We start from the raw sequence: 14,189 nt of genomic DNA, 5'->3' as shown, positions 1-14,189 counted from the left end.
ACAACAGAAGGATCATCTCAGAAGGACTCAGGAGCCAAACTAAATAGACTCTCACTGCCAAAGGTAGGGTAATTCAATCAGAGTAAGAGTAATAATAGCAGCAGATTGAAGCCATCAAATATGTTCATATTAATGAGTTCTTGATGATACTAGAATAAACCACAACTACAAACCTTCGGTCACCTTGGGAGAACACTAGGGAACCAGTTCCTTCTTTTGGAAGCTGGTAAATGAAGTGAAGGTATCAAGTATTTATTCTGCCTTTCTTATTTGAACCATACCTTATATATGTATATACATATATACTTTTTGTATATTTCCTTATCCACAAAGTAGATAAAAGAACATTTCTCTTTATGGAAGTATTCTAGCAAACAATTCTAAATCCATAGAATTGAATTTATTTTATTTTAAATTTTATTGAGACAGAGTCTCACTCTGTGGCCCAGGCTGGAGTACAGTGGCGTCATCTCAGCTCAGTGCAGCCTCCACCTCCCGGGTTCAAGCAATTCTCCTGCCTCAGCCTCCCAAGTAGCTGGGGTTACAGGCACACGCCACCACGCCTGGCTAATTTTTTGTATTTTTAGTAGAGACAGGGTTTCGGCTTGTTGGCCAGGCTGGTCTTGAACTCCAGGCCTCAAGTGATCTGCCTGCCTTGACCTCCCAAAGTGCTGGAATTACAGGCATAAGCCATAGCGTCCAGCTGCTAAATTTCTTTTAATCTATAAATTACTCCTCTCACTTTCTTTTTTACTGAGCCATTTTTTTTTTTCAAGATGGAGTCTTGCTCTATCACCCAGGTTGGAATGCAGTGGCACGATCTTGGCTCACTGCAAGCTCTGCCTCCCGGGTTCATGCCATTCTCCTGCCTCAGCGTCCCAAGTAGCTGGGACTACAGGCGCACACTGCCACGACTGGCTAATTTTTTCTATTTTTTAAGTAGAAACGGGGTTTCACCGTGTTAGCCAGGATGGTCTCCATCTCCTGACCTCATGATCCGCCTGCCTCGGCCTCCCAAAGTGCTGGGGTTACAGGCGTGAGCCACAGCGCCCGGCCTACTGAGCAATTTTTTAAAGAAGAAATGAGGACAGTGTCTTGCAGGGTTTCTTTTCATCTAGATTTTGCTGATTGAAGCTCCATGATGTAATTTAACACACTGTCCCTGTATTTGCTGAAAATTGGTAGTTAGATCTGGAGACCTACTACATTTCAATTTTGAATTATTTGATAAGACTACTTCATAGCTGGTCAGGACTTTCAAAAAGACAATATTCTAGCCAGACGTGGTGGCTTATGCCTGTAATCTCAGCACTTTGGGAGGCTGAGGCAGGATCATTGCTTGAGGCCAGGAATTAAATACTAGCCTGGGCAACATAGTGAGATCCTCTCTCTACAAAAAATACATAGAAATTAGCTGGGTGTGGTGGTGTGTGCTTGTAGTCTCAGCTGCTCATCACTTGGGGTTAGGAATTCAAGGCTGCAGGGAGCAGTGACTGTGCTGTTGCATTCCAGCGTAGGTGACAGGCTGGAACATATCTATACACATTATATACACACATTATATTCACGCACATCCATACATATATGTCTTTAATAGATATTACTATCTATTATTTAATCTTTAAAATCATATCGATAATATCTATTAAAGACATATATGTATGTATGTGTGTGTATATAGTGTGTATATATAATGTATATAAAATGTGTGTGTATATATAATATATATAATGTGTATATATAGTTATGAAACAACAGGGGAAATTAGATTTTGACTGATTATTTGAGAAATTATTGTTATATGAGACATTATTATTAATTTTTTGTGTGATAATGATATTGTGATTTTTTTTAAGTGTTCTTATTTTTTCAGGAAATATAATCTAGATATCAAGTAAATATGGCATCTGGATTTGCTTCAAAATAATTATTTTTGGGCCAGGCATGGTGGCTTATGCCTATAATCCCAGCACTTTGGGATGCCAAGGCCGGTGGATCTCCTGAGGTCATGAGTTCGAGAGTAGCCTGGCCAACATGGGGAAACCCTGTCTCTACTAAAAATACAAAAATTAGCTGATTATGGTGGTGGGTGCCTGTAATCCCAGCTACTTGGGAGGCTGAGGCAGGAGAATCACTTGAACCCAGGAGGCAGAGGTTGCAGTGAGCCGAGATTTCACCACTGCACTCCAGCCTGGGCAACAAGAGTGAAATTCCATCTCAAAAAAAAAAAAACAAAAAACATTATTTTGGGGTGGAGAGGGAAATGGGTGGAAGCAGAGGTTGAAACAAGATTGATCCGGAGTTGTGAGTTACTGAAACTTGATGAGGTACACGAGGGTTCATCATGGTGATCTCTGTAAGTTGTGTATTCTTAAAATTTTCTATCAAAAATGTTAAAAAAGTGATGGAGTAAAAATGCTTATCAAATTGCCTGTGGTAGTGTCTGGGTTCAGTTTTGTCTTTCCCTTTTAAAGCTCCCCAGGTGATTTTAATATGCAGCACTAATTCCAGAAGCTCCTTTGATTTTCCTTAACAATCTTTCTGCAGTGGGGTTTGGAATTCAGTCCCTCTAGAGAGACGCTGTCCAAGCGGGGGCCACTCTCTCCCTGGTGATGGACTTCATCTCGAAACTTTTTCATTTACTTTGGTTTCAGGGTTGCAAGATCTACTTTTCTATTAGTTTTTCTAATTTCCCTAGCTGGTTTGAAACTTCGGGAAGTTAATAGCCATTTTGTATTTGGCTTATTTTGCCCTCGAGGCCTCGGAGAATGCCTGCCAATAATAAGCTGACCCATTTTTAGAAACAGGGTGTGGTTCTTAAGACTTCACCATCTCTTTCCCTCAAACAGGAAATGGCCGTGTTCACGGGCATCTGCCCGGAAATCAGTTCAATTCAATTTTAAGATGCTGGATGGGCCGGGTGTGCTGGCTCAAGCCTGTAATCCCAGCGCCTGGGGACGCCGAGGTGGGAGGATTGCTTGAGACCAGGAGTTCGAGACCAGCTTGGGCAACACAGCCACACCCTAGCTCTACAAAAAATTAAATGAAAAATTATCCAAGTGCGGGGGCGCATGCCTGTAGTCCCAGCTACTCAGGAGGCTGAGGCAGGAGGATCACTTGAACCCAGGAATTCAAGGCTGCAGTGAGCCATGATCACGCCACTGCACTTCAGCCTGGGAGAAAGAGTGAGGTTCCATTTCCAAAAAAAGGAAGGAAGGAAGGAAGGAAGGAAGGAAGGAAGGAAGGAAGGAAGGAAGGAAGAAAGGAAGGAAGGAAGGAAGGAAATGCACACAAGACTGTAGGAGGGAGTCAGCAATCATCCAGGAAGAGGAAGTGGGTGTGAGAAATTCCTAAGGGGAGGCCAGCCATCGTGGCTTACATCTGTAATCCCAGCACTTTGGGAGGCCGAAGCAGGGGGATCACTTGAGGTCAGGAGCTCAAGACCAGCCTGGCCAATGTGGTGAAACCCCGTCTCTACTAAAAATGCAAAGATTTGCCGGGCGTGGTGGTGCATGCCTGTAGTCTCAACTGCTCAGGAGGCTGAGGCAGAAGAATCGCTTGAACCCAGGAGGTGGAGGTTGCAATGAGCCGAGATTGTGCCACTGCACACTGCACTCCAGCCTGGGTGACAGCATAAGACTCTTGTCTTAAAAAAAAAAAAAAAAAAAAAAAAAAAAAAAAAAAAAAAAAAAAAAGAAAGAAAGAAAAGAAAAAAGAAATTCCTAAGTGGCTTCTTCTTCTATCCACCTGCCTTCAGTTTTTTGTCAGATCAGGGAGAGCCCTGTGGGACGCAGTTTCAAATGAGCCCCTCAGGAATGGAGGGCAAGTATTGTTTGTACTGGAGCTGATGAACTCCCAGGAAGACTGTGGACCCAAGGACCACCCCTTAATTCCATGCACAAAATGCTGGATGAGAACAGAACTTCCCCAGAGTGGGGCAAGAATGTTGGGCCTATCAGCTCCGTCTAGCAACACTGATTGGGTGCAACCCATGCAGTTGTACAGGGTCAGGCACTTGGTTAATGCTCTGCTGTCGCTGTCTTGAAATTCTTAATCATGTTTTAAACAAGAGGTCCCACATTTTCATTTTGCACTGGCCCCCTGCCAATTTTGCCCTGGTTGAGAGAAATGATTTTGAATGTGACGTTGTGGGGAGGGTCAAACCATCTCTTGATTCAGGCCCAAAAGATCTGGTAACTTGGAAGCCTAGGTGAGGGGTGTATTAAACAGAATTTTCTTTCTTTCTTTTCCTTCCTTCCTTCCTTCCTTCCTTCCTTCCTTCCTTCCTTCCTTCCTCTTTCTTTCTTTTCTTTTCTTTTAGAGAAGGAGTTTCACTCTTGTTGCCCAGGCTGCAGTGCAATGGCATGATCTCGGCTCACCGCAACCTCCGCCTCCCGGATTCAAGCGATTCTCATGCCTCAGTTTCCTGAGTAGCTGGGATTACAGGTGTGCGCCACCACGCTCAGCTAATTTTGTATTTTTAGTAGAGACAGGATTCCTCCATGCTGGTCAGGCTGGTCTTGAACTCCCAACCGTAAGTGATCCGCCCACCTCGGCCTCCCAAAGTTCTGGTATTACAGGTATGAGCCACCACGCCCAGCCCCAGAATTTTCTTTTTGGAGACAGGGTTTCACTCTGTTGCCCAGGCTGCAGTGCAGTGGTAAACTCCTGGAACTTCCTGCAGCCTCACACTCCTGGACTCACAGCAGGATCCTCCCACCTCAGCCTCGCAAGGAGCTAGGACTATAGGTGCACGTTACCATGCCAGCTAGTTTCTTTTTTTTATTTTTTTATTTTTTATTTTTTATTTTTAGCAGAGAAAGGGCCTCACAAAGTTGCCCAGGCTGTTCTCCAAGTCCTGGCTCCAAGTGATTCTCCCGCTTTCACCTCTCAAAGTGTTGGGATTACAGGCATGAGCCACTGCATTTGGCCAGTACAAGTATTCAAAGTACTGGTGGAAGAACTTTTCCCCTGAACTCAATCTGTCCTGAGCACGTGCCAGCACAGTGGACCGGGCAGGAGAAATCAAACATCTTCTGGTTAGGAGATTATATCCTCAGAGGGGCGTGTGAGCCACCCAGGACTCTGCTGGGGAATGGGGTATGTTAGGAAGAGGAGCAGGAATTATTTCAGGAATCCCTTCCTCAAGGCTGTGAGCCCAGAGGAACACAGCTGGTCTACACAGCTGGGCCAGCTCTGTCTTAATACCTTGGGCCTCTATAACAGAATGCTTGAATCTGTATGGCTTAGAAACAACAGAACTTTATTATTCATGGTTCTGGAGCCCGGGAAGTTCAAGATCAAGGTGCCAGCAGATTCAGCATCCGGAGAGCTCGCTTCCTGGTTCATAGACTGCTGTCTTCTTGCTGTGCCTTCATGTAGCAAAAGGACAAGGAAACTCCCTGGAGTCCCCTTCATAAGAGCACTAATTACATTCATAAGGGTTCTGCCTGCACGCTCTAATCACCATACCGAAGTCCTACCTCCAGATGTCATTACATTGGGGATTGGGTTTCAATATATGGATTTTGGGAGGACACAGACATTGTCTAGAGCCAGCTCTGAGCCCATTCTCCTTCCCATTTTATGAGACCTGTTATAAATGGGAAACCTAGCCATTCACTCTCTCATTCAGCAGAACATGCACATATATATGTTTACATTTGTGTACACACACACACACACACAATTCCAGACACAGGTTTTTTTTTTACTTTTTTTTTGAGACACAGTCTTACTCTGTCTCCCAGGCTGGAGTGCAGTGGTGCAATCATGGCTCACTGCAGCCTTGACCTCTGTGGCGCAAGCAATCCTCTTATGTCAGCCTCCTGAGTCGTTGGGACTACAGGCATGCACCACCATGCCCGGCTAATTTTTAAAATTTTTTTTAGTAAAGACAAGGTCTCACTATATTGCCCAGGCTGGTCTCGAACTCCTGAACTCAAGTAATCTGCCTCCCTCAGCCTCCCAAAGTGCTGGGGATTATAGGTATGAGCCACCGCACCTGGCCCCAGACATAGTGTTAAGCCTTGGAGTTCTAATGGCAAAAAAGACAGATAAGGTCTTCGTTCTCATTGTGTAGGACCATGAGGCAGATGGATAGAATGATGGCAGGCAGATATTGGAGTTCCAGATAGTGTTAGAAAATGTGGGGGCAGGATATATTAAGTGGACCATTTAAAGTTTAGTCTTCCTCTGAAATTTTGACCCAACCTTGAAAACAATCAAACTTCTGTATTTCCCATCACCCAGGCTGGAGTGCAGTGGCGCCATCTCGGCTCACTGCAATCTCCACCTCCCGGGTTCAAGCGATACTCCTGCCTCCACCTCCCGAGTCACTGAGATTACAGGCACCTGCCACCATGCCCCGCTAATTTTTGTATTTTTGGTAGAGATGGGGTTTCCCCATGTTGGCCAGGCTGGTCTCGAACCCTGCCCTCAAGTGATCCGATTGCCTCGGCCTCTCAAAGTGCTGGGATTTCAGGCATGAGCCACTGCGCCTGGCCCTTCATTTTCAAATTTGCTGAATTCAAATTTGCAAATTCAAATATGCTGAATAATAGGATTTATTTAAAAGAGACATGATTGAACATCATCATAATAGCCAAAACAACCTTTGAAAAATTATTTTACAGTAGCGGTTCTCCAAGTGAGGTCCCTGGATCAGCAACAATCAGGATTATCCAGGAGATGTGAATTTTCAGGCCTACCCAGATCTATGGAATCAGAAACTCTTGGAGTAGAACTCAACAGTCTGTGGATTAAGAAGTCCTCTGGGTAATTCAAACGCATGGTAAGGGTGTGAGTCACTGTTGCCCACTGTTGTAAGCCACCTCCCCTCGCACCTTAAACCCTGGTGAATTATGAATGGGTCTGACACCCTCCCACGTGTGAGAACCTGACTGTTTACAAAGGAAGAGCTTTCTCACCCCCTGGCTCATTTGTTCTGATTGACACCCGGGCCGCCAGACAGCCCTCTTAGCTACTTCTTATTGTTTCCAGTCTTTAAAATCTACCTCATGGAGTTTTCATCAAGTTACAATTCCGCCTAGCAGAAGATTACAGGAGAAGAGGTAGAGTGAGAAATGCGAGTGGAGAGCTTCATATGAAAAAGGACAAAAGATGGAGGGGGGTATTTGGTTGATTTTTGCCAGCTATTGCAGTCTCTTCCTCATTTATCATATCTATGTATCTATCCATGTATGCATGTATGTATCATCTATCTATGTATCTATGTATCTATCTATCTATCTATCTATCTATCTATCTATCTATCTGTCTATATTAATCTGTTCTCACACTGCTATGAAGAAATACCTGAAACTGGGTAATTTATGAAGAAAAGAAGTTTAATTGACTCACAGTTCCACATGGCTGGGGAGGCCTCAGGAAACTTACAATCATGGCGGAAGGCACCTCTTCACAGGGTGGCAGGAGAGAAAATAAGGGAAAGCAGGGGAAATGCAAGATGCTTATAAAACTATCAGATCTTGTGAGACTCACTCATTATCACAAGAACAGCATGGGGAAAGCTGCCCCCATGATTCAGTTACCTCTGCCTGGTCCTGCCCTTGACATGTGTAGATTATAGGGATTACATTTCAAAGTGAGATTTGGGTGGGGACACAGAGCCAAATCATATCTCTGTCTATCTATCTATCTATCTATCTATCTATCTGTCTGTCTGTCTGTCTGTCTGTCTGTCTGTCTATCTATCAATCAATCATCTATTTATCTATCTGTATATCATCTATCTATTATCTATCTATCTGTGTTTGTCTACCTGTCTTTCTTCTATTTATCTAACTATCCTAGTGTGTGTCCTTCTGTTAGTCTATCTGTCCCTCTGTGTACCTGTCTCTTTGACTGTCTACCTATATGTCTGTATATGTATCTATTCATGTATTTGCATTTTGTTTTCTTGAGACAGAGTCTCACTCTGTTGCTCAGGCTCGGCTGGAGTGCAGTGGTGCAGTCTTGGCTCACTGCAACCTCCGCTGCCTGGGTTCAAATCATTCTCCTGCCTCAGCCTCCTGAGTAGCTGGGATTACAGGCATGCACGACCATGCCCAGATAATGTTTGTATTTTTAGTAGAGATGGGGTTTTGCCATGTTGGCTAAGTTGATCTCAAACTGCTGACCTCAGCATTGTCCGTCCACCTCAGCCTCCCAAAGTGCTGGGATTACAGGCGTGAGCCAGCGCACCCAGCCTACATATATTTTTTAACTGAGGTGGACAATGGAAAGTGAAAAGGAAGGGAAAGAGGGAGAAAAGGACTTGAGTAACATTTTTAACCTCTAGGAGCCTCAGATTCTTTAGATGTCAAAGAAGCAGGTGTGGGTGAATGAGCGCAGGTGTTGTTGCGTGTGTGTAAAAGTATCATTTCACAAGATTCTCGTCAGGCTTTGGTGAGTACCTTTGTTCCAACAAATCTTCTGACCTACACAGAACGTGGTCAGTTAATGGGAATAGCAGTTGAGCCTGAAAGGGGAAGGAATGGGGGACAGGAGGGGAAGGAGGGAACTGTGAGGTACAGACTGATCAGGAGGGAGGAGGTGGAGAAGGCAGGAGAGAAGCAGATCTCAGGAAAGACAATTGCAGAGAAGAAGATTGCAGGTTCAGGGCCAGGCCGAGGTGGCCGGAGCAGGCTAAGTCAAATGATTGCAGATGGTGAATGGGGAGTCGAAGGTGGAAGAGCCTAGAGGTGTTCTAATAAAGACATCTCAGAAATAAGGGGGAAAAGCACTTTTTATGGCAGCAACCAAAGAACCTAAATGAACATGTCTTTAAATGAATTGCATGTTGATGTTTCAGGAGCCAAGTTGTGCCAAGCCTGCCTGGGGATGCTTCTCCCACCACTTTTCCACCCACTCCCGACCAAGCCATGAAAATATATACCTGTTTCTCTCTCCAAGTCATTCTGCCAACTAATTATCTGTAAAGATTCAAATCATGAACTGAAACACCACAGCTTTTTATGGGCACTAGGGGAGTATTAAATAGGGAGATTGGAAGCAAAATTACAGTTCCCCCAATAGATTTTGTGGGGGGATTGATAAAATCTGCTTTTAATTAAAAATATAAAGAAGCATGCCATCCTATGCATAAACAGGGAAGTCTTTGGGGCCTAGTCCCACGGGCAAACGCCGATAGATGCCTACTGGGATTTCGGCCTCTGCTGCCTGGCTTGTGGGCCTCTGGGAGGAGTGATTGATGGGCTGGCTAGATTTTCGGCTGAGAGGCCTTACTAATAGATACACGAAAACAGAGGCTGTAATGCAGCTCACAAGATGAAGTAATGCGCTTGCCTCTGTCTAGGTGGGGAATTCAGCCAAGCCCTGTGTTTTAAATAAAATGAGGCTTTTGTTGTTCTTGGCATGGGCTTACCAGTGCAGGCTAACCTTGGCATCCGTGTGCCACACTTTCTCTAGCTGTGCGGCTGCGGGATTGACTATCAGAGACTATCCAAGGGCAAGGATACTGGGTTCTGGGGACTCTGCACCTCCAAGCCTGTTCCTGTGACATCAAAGGCATGGCTATCTACTTAGTTGCTCAAGTGTAAAAGCTAGGAATTAGCTTTCATTCTTCCCAAATCGCAAATGTATCTTAAATCTGTTCATTTTTCTCTGTTTTTCATTGCTACCACCCTATGTCCGCCACCAACATCTCTTACCTGAATTCTATAAAGCCCTCTTAATTAATCTGTTATTTCCATTGCTCACCCTTCCACAATCCACCTTCCTGCTAAAGTCCAAATAATTCTTTTTTTGTACAATCCTCGGCAGGAAATACAGTACAGCCCAGTGCTTCCTACAGGAACTGAAAATCCAGATGGCCTGAATTTGAATTCCAGCTTCCACCTTCTGTGGGCTGTGTAAGCTTGGCAAGCTCCTTAACCTCCCCATGCTTCGGTTTCCTCAGCTGTAAGATGGGGACAATGGTACCTACCTCACGTAAATTTTTGATAATTGATTTGGTGTAAATAAAATACTATAACAGTACCTCATAGTAAATGTTAATTTACTGTACATATAAGTCTTAGTAAACATATGCACCTTGCTATAAATATAAAGGCTAGCTATTATTTTGCCTATTATTCTCAACTTCCCCTTACTTTTATTTTTATTTATTTATTTATTTTAGAGACAAGGTCTTGCTCTGTGGCCCAGGCTAGAGTGCAGTGGTGTGATCATAGCTCACTGCAGCCTTGAACTCCTGGACTCAAGTGATCCTCCCACCTCAGCCTCCAGAGTTCCCGAGACTACAGGCACGTGCCACCATGCCCAGCTAATTTATTATTATTATTTTTTGTAGACACAGGGTCTCACTATGTTGCCCAGGCTGGTTTCAAACTCCTAGCCTCAAGCGATCCTCCCATCTCGGCCTCTCAAAGTGCTGGGATTATAGGTGGGAGCCACTGCGCCAGGCTCCCCTCACCTTCAGACAACCCCAGACTTCTCTGCATGACCCCAAGACCATGCATCATCTGGGTTCCACTGGTGTCTCAATCCCTGGTTCTCTCACTCACTGTGCTCCAGCCACACTGGCCTCTCTGTTCCTCAGAGCAGGATGAGGAGCAAGACCAGATTGACGATTGAGAGCTGGGGTCCTTGTCTGCAGGAGGGTCCCCAGGGTAGGGCAAGTAGAGAGGAAATGGGCTCACCTATTGTTGACTTGAGGGGATGTGAGGCCAGGGGTCCTGGTGAGCTCTGAACTCCCCTTCATCCTGATTATACCTCACAGCATCCATGACTGTGGTTTGGTACTAAAAATGCAAACAGAGGGCTGAGCAAGATGGCTAACACCTGTATAATTCCAGTGTTTTGGGAGGCTGAGGTGGGAGGATCGCTTGAACCCAGGCATTCACAACCAGCCTGGGCAACATAGTGAGACCTTGTCTCTAAATAAATTTTTAAAAATTAGCCAGGTGTGGTGGTATATGCCTGTATTCCCAGTTACTTTGGAGACTAAGGTGGGAGGATTGCTTGAGCCCAGGAGTTGGAGGTTACAGTAAGCTATGATTGCACCACTGCACTCCAGCTTGGGTGACAGAGTAAGACCCTGTCTCTAAGAACAAAAATGCAATCAGGAAGAATGAGATCATACCAAACACTGGTTTTTCCAGGGCTGCTGTCATCAAGAACGTGAACTGGATCTGATTGTGGAGCTCTTCCCTTCAGTAAGAAATAATTAAACACCTATGATGCACAGAGCATCAGGCTAGAGCTGAAGACATATATCCCATCCATTCACTCATTTATTCATTAGTCCACAAATACTTACTGAGCATCGTCTATGCATCAGGTACCAGTTTAGGTGCTTGGGTGTATTAGTCTGCTCTCATGCTGCTGATAAAGACATACCTGAGACTGGGTAGCTTATAAAGAAAAAGAGGTTTAATGGACTCACAGTTCTACATGACTGGGGAGGCTTCACAATCATGGCAGAAGGCAAAAGGCATGTCTTACATGGTGGCAGGCAAGAGAGAGCTTGTGCAGGGAAACTCCCCTTTATGAAACCATTAGATCTCTTGAGACTTATTCATTATCATGAAAACAGTATGCGAAAGACCTATCCCCATGATTCAATTACCTTTCACTGGGTCCTTCCCGTGACACATGTGAATTACAGGAGCTACAATTCAAGATGAGATTTGGGTGGGGACACAGCCAAAACATATCACTGGAATATGTCTGTGAGCAAAATAAAGATTTCCATTCACAAGGAGCTTACAGAGTAAGTGGAGAAAGAATAAATCTCCACTTAAAACAGTGAGTATAAATAGAATACATTTTTATAATATGATAAATGTAATAAAGATATATTATTTAATATATATAATATAAAAATACAATATCTATGGTAAATAAATTCATGTATAATAAATTATTCTGGTTAACATAAAAAGCACAGGAGGGTAACAGGAGTACAGGGGTGAGGTGCAGTTTTAAATACAATAGATAAGGTAGGCCTTGCTGAGAAAGTGACATTTGAGGAAAGTCTAAATGGAGGTGAGTGAGTGATCCAGGCTGCCCTATGGCATAAGAGCATTTAAGCAGATCCACCAGCCTTTGCAAAGGCTTTAGCCTCCTAAAGGTTTATTGAAAATCACTGACATAAGGCAGATTGATTAATAGAAGGAAAAGCATACAAATTTATTTAATACATATACACAAGATCTTTCACAATAAAGACCCAACCTCTCAATGAGTTACAGAAGATTGTATGCCATCTTGGCAGGGTGCAACGGCCCATGCTTGTAATCCTAACACTTTGGGAGGCCCAGGCAGGAGGATTGCTTGAAGTCAGTTCAAGACCAGAAGCTTATAGACCATTTTGAGGTTACAGAAAAAATGGAGGCCTGGATCCTGGTAAAACAGGTTATGGGAAAGGAGCAGGGAGAAGAATTCTGTTGAGGAGATTACTAGGGAGAATGAATGGATTGGAGAACTTGTAAACAGTTCTCTTTGGAATTTAAATGATCATTGGAGACAATCCTCATACTTGTAAAAGAGTCTGTTCAGGTGTGGTTACGTCTTGGTCTCCTTTTCTGCAATAGACAATGAGATAGACAGAGGAGAAGGAAAAACAGCTGTTCTCCCTGGTGGTTCTGGATCTCAGGCGGATAAAGGAATTTCAGCTTCTCAGGTGTGGGGATGGGGAGGCCAGAGAGACCCTGAAGCTCCTTCATTTCAGAATATCTAAATGCCATGTTTTGAGGTACTGGTTTCTGAGCCAGTGGATATGAGAGACAAGAGGCAAAACAACCATACTGAGAGTGTTCCAATACGCCGTCAGGCAGACACGAGCACGTCAGGAGAGGACACCGCCACACCAAACCCAGAAACATCAGGAGACCATCAGGTGATGGTCAGGTGGGTGGTGGTTAAGCTGTCTCTCTAAAATATAACTGGTCACAGCCAGTGTCAGGGTAAGGCAGTCTCCCCAGAGACAGGAAAAACCTGAAACTAGTGATCAGCAGCTTCCCAGTAAGACCTCAGGAGCTGGTGAGTGGGCTCAAGCATGCACCCTAAGAGGCAAAATTGGCTGAGTTTCACTGGTGTATGACCTTCCTCCAGGAAAACTAGACTGGTAAGGGATGAACGCCTCAAGTGAGCATGCGTACAATTTCAGAAACACATTGTGCATGCAGCCCCTTCCAGATGCTGGCAGGCCACTGTGCATGTGGACAGCCCACCCCATGGGAAGAATCAGGGGAGAAGGGATGCAACCCTCTGGAAGCAGGTCAACCTGTAAAACCCCAAGTCCGAAGTCAAACTTCACTTGATCTCTCAAATTGCCTGTGTGGTCCTCTTCCAAGTGTACTTTACTTCCTTTCATTCCTGCTGTAAAGCTTTTGAATAAACTTTCATTCCTGCTCTAAAACTTGCCTCAATCTCTTCCTGCGCCTTATGCCCCTTGGTAGAATTTTTTCTTCCGAGGAGGCAAGAATTGAGGTTGCTGCAGACTCATGTAGATTTGCCGCTGCTAACAAAAGTGCCCCACCTACAGAGACTCCATGTATCTTGTTCACCTACTGTGCCCTTGGCACATAGTAGGTGCTCACTAAATATTTCTGAAATGAATGAATCCCTAGGACGTGGCTGCTGGTTGAATGTGGGGCAAGAGAGAAAGAACAGAGTGAGGACCAGGCCATCGAGTGCAGTAAAGGCTCAAGGCATGAGTTATGCTCAGGAGAAGTAGGAAATGAAGGAGAGAGACAAACAAACAAATGAAAACCGGAAAACAAAGGAGAACCAGAAATAAGAAGACACAAACTCAACCACACATGACCAAAGACATGGGCTCCAACCCCTAGCTGGGGCTTCTAGACCCGTGGGGAGCAGGGACCTGCATACTTTAAAGCTGAGTTTCTCTGTAGAAAAGAATCCCAGCCCAAGAGACAGACTTCTTGGGTTGAAATCCCAGCTGAACCTCCTGCTAGCTCTGTGATCTTGGGCAAATTACCTCATCACTGTCAGTGCCTCAGTTTCCTGGGGTGATTGTGAGGATGGAAAAAACAGTACTCGCTTATGGCAGCACCTAGCATATAACAAGTGTCTGATGCACTTAGTTGCTCCTGTTAATTATTATTGTTATTATTATTTTGAGATGGAGTCTCACTCTGTCACCCAGGCTGGAGTGCAGTGGTGTGATCTTGGCTCACTGCAACCTCCACCTCCTGGGT

The sequence above is a fragment of the Rhinopithecus bieti genome, unplaced genomic scaffold (assembly GCF_001698545.2).
Source record: "Rhinopithecus bieti isolate Rb0 unplaced genomic scaffold, ASM169854v2 scaffold_23236, whole genome shotgun sequence".
NCBI lineage: Eukaryota > Metazoa > Chordata > Mammalia > Primates > Cercopithecidae > Rhinopithecus > Rhinopithecus bieti.
This window is presented reverse-complemented; position numbering follows the sequence as displayed.